The sequence below is a fragment of the Carlito syrichta genome, unplaced genomic scaffold (assembly GCF_000164805.1).
Source record: "Carlito syrichta isolate Samal-C Ts95f unplaced genomic scaffold, Tarsius_syrichta-2.0.1 Scaffold303226, whole genome shotgun sequence".
Classification (NCBI taxonomy): domain Eukaryota; kingdom Metazoa; phylum Chordata; class Mammalia; order Primates; family Tarsiidae; genus Carlito; species Carlito syrichta.
In genome coordinates, this window is record NW_007247322.1 from 499,902 (window position 1) to 503,303 (window position 3,402).

At 50.4% G+C, this 3,402-nt stretch overlaps 1 protein-coding gene across 1 annotated transcript in view; it reads right to left on the reverse strand.

Moving 5' to 3' along the window:
- WSCD2 (WSC domain containing 2) overlaps nt 1-3,402 on the reverse strand; it is a 52,243-nt gene that overhangs the window by 7,971 nt on the left and 40,870 nt on the right. The window lies entirely within an intron of this gene.

Consider the following 3,402-nt stretch of genomic DNA (forward strand, 5'->3'; position numbering starts at 1 on the left):
GCAGAGAGCTAGAGGAGAGCATGGGGCTGGAATGGGTTGTGGGGGCTGTGACGAAGGGGACGGTACTAGACTAGAAAATCTGGAGACCCCTTTAAAGCACTTAAGCAAAAAGGAGGGAGAGGGTCAGATTTTCACTTCAAAGCCAAGGACTGAGAGAAGTTCCAGAGAAAGAGGATGTGCTTCCATGGCAATGACTCCACGGTCGCTGGTCTGAGCCCTTTACCTCTATTAAGCAGTTCAGTCTTCTCAACAATCCAACGAGGGGTTTTGCAGATGAGGAAGCAGAGGCAGAGAGGTCCAATAACTTACCCAAGTTACAGAGCTAAGGAGAGAAGACAGAGCCAAGACAGAAACCTAGGCCCTCTAGGCTTCCATGCTCGTGAGAGCTGAGGCACGCAAGTGCCATCTTCAAGGCCAAGCAAACACGCTACTGGGCCAGGCCTGTGTTTACAAATCAGTGAGTGATTCTAGACATCATGTCACCTCTCTGGGCCTCAGTTTTCTCATCTGTAAAATGGGACCATGCCCCTTCTCCTGCACAAGGCCACTGAGAACTCAATGAGGCACACTGGAAGACCTCAATAAATGGCAGCGATAGCAGAACAAGACTCGGGGAAGCCACCCTGCCTCATCGAGCCTTAGAGTTTGGTTTCTTCCACTCACAAAGCTGGTCCTGGAGTCAGGGGTCTCCCTCCCAGGGCCACTGGGCTGAAGAGTCAAGAATGGAATGTGATGTCCTGAATCAGATTCCAGCCTGGCTTGCCAAGGCAAGCTGTCTGGGATTGGCCCAGCCTTGCAAATCAGCCCTGAGCCATGCCTATGAGAAACACTAACCCATAGTCTTCGAGGCCAGTGGGAGGCATAGTATCATGGGAAAAACAGCCTCCTAAGGGCATGTGGGGGCTTAGGAGAGAGCTCAGGACATACGTGTTTACCACAAGACAGCACTGGATACAGATTCATGTCTTGTGTTTTAGTCGGGCTCTGCATGACACAGACTGAGGACTTGCCATCCATGATTTCATTTCATCTTCCCCGAGATTCATTTCACTAGGAGCACAGCAATGGAAAGACACAGGCAGGGGATATACAGGAACCCACACAGATTCTCAATGAGGCAAAATAAATTGTCAGAAGCACGAAAGTATGGTCAAAGTATTTTAAATCAGCTCCACACATCATGAGACCTAAGTTACACTTTTCTTTGTCCATGGTGGGGCCAACTTAGCACAGTATTTATCAAGATTAAAAGTAAACAAACAGGCCAGGTGCAGTGGCTCACACCTGTAATCCTAGCACTTTGGGGCGGCTGAAGCTTAAGGACTGCTTGAGTCCAAGGAGTTTGAGACCAGACTGGCCAACATAGTGAGACCTCATCTCTACAAAAAGTCAAAAAAAAAAAATAGCCAGGTGTGATGGCGCATGCCTGTAGTCCCAGAAACTTGGAAGGCTGAGGTGGAAGGATTGCCTGACCTCAGGCAGTCAAGGTTGCAGTGAGCTGTGAGCGTGCCACTGCACTCCAGCCTGGGCAACAGAGTGAGATCCCAATTCAAACAAAAAACAGGAAAAACTATGAATATTGGAAAAGATCTGCTCTAGATTACAGATTACGATTGCCTGAATTTTTCTACAGTGAGTGTTGCAAATGTAAGGAAGCAGGTAAAATTCCATTTAGCGGAATGACTCCAAGTGAGAAAAGAGTTCTGTGTCTGGAAGGGAGGCTTTGAGAAGCCACATGGGATGAGCTTGTGTGAGGAACCACAGATGGTTGCTCAAGTGTCCTCTAAGGAGGGCCTGTCTTGGTAATTGCAAGGGAATTGGGCATGCAAGCTTGGGGATGAGCAGAATTGCTCAACTCCACCTCCGGGGGGCCCCCTTCTTTACCTTTCCTTGACATAAAACCTAACACCTCCATTACACACAGGTGGCATGTTTAAATCATGTTAGTTCTTTTTTTTTTTTTTTTTGGAGTCCAGGTCTTGCTTTTGTCACCCAGGCTGGAGTACAATGGCAAACTGCAGCTTTGACTTCCTGGGCTTAAGCGATTCTCCTACCTCAGCCTCCTGAGTAGCTGGGACTACAGGTGCACACCACCACACTGGTTTAATTCTTAATCTGTTGTAGAGACAGGGTCTCACTGTGTTGCCCAGGCTAGTCTCGAACTCCTGGCCTCAAGTAATCCTCCCGCCTCAGCCTCCTAAAATGAGATGTGAGTCACAGTGCCTGGCCATATTACTTTTAAGAGTCATCAAAATATCAGCTAATCTGGGCGCCCAAGTGACCCTCACACTCTGAGGGGCTGGACAACTGTACTAGGACTTGGAGAAACGATCTTGTTTGGGGCCACAGAGAGAATATGACATGTTTCCCCCATCTCTCTTTCAACCGATCCCCCGATTGTAGTTGTCTGTGCATCTTGTAGTTAGGGAAACTGTGGTACAGAGAAAGGATGCGGTGGAGATTGCACACCTATATGTGCCCTAAAGTCTACTGGGCAGGAAAGTCCCATCCTGGCTCCAGGCAGGTTTGTTTTGAGGACAAGGAAGTCCTCAGAAATTCTTGTCTTGTGCCCTCTGGGCGGAGAGGTTGCCTCATCAGCCCCCTGCCCAACCTGTGGCCCAGCGGCATGGAAGCACCCGGCACGGAAGAACCCAGAACTTGACCCAGTCCTAGGATATCGCCCTGCCCTCCCCTTTTCATTCTCCCCTCCCTCAGAAGTCAGGGCTCTGGCTCTCAACAGACTGTAGGGCTCCAGCCTGCACTCAGGGCGATGGGGTCCCTAAGACAGGGAGGGGGAGAAACGGGGAGGAAAAGCCTTGGCTGGGGGGAACAGGAGGGAGCCCGACAGAAACAGTTGCCTGGAGAGAGGGAGGAATGGAGACAAAGCCAGGGAGAAGGTGGGCATTGGGGAGAGAAATGCAGAAATAATATGAGATAGAAACAGAAGGAGACAGACAGAGAGAGAGAGAGAGAGAGAGAGAGAGAGAGAGAGAGCGAGAGCAGAGAGATGCAAAGTCAGAGAGGGGGCAGAGATACCTAAGGACAGAAGGAGAGACAACCAGACAGGTAGGCAGGCAGAGACAGAAAAGCACACTTTACAAATGTGAGCCTCGTTGACTGAGAGCAAAAGAAGGCAGATTCCAGTGGCACAGATACAGGGATTCTGGAGGGGAGGGTCCCTATGTTCCTTCACTCATTCACTCCTTCACCAGCCTCCCCCCACCCTTGGGAAGTGGGCCTTTGCCAGAGCGCATGAAGAGAAAGTTGCAGACAATGTGGAGGAAGGAGAGAACGTCAGACTCAGAGGGCCCCAGGAGACTGCCCATCCAACAAGTGCTGCCAACAGAGGGAACCTGAGGTCCCAGGACGCAGGGGAGTGAGCTCCCGGCCATCCAGTTGGGA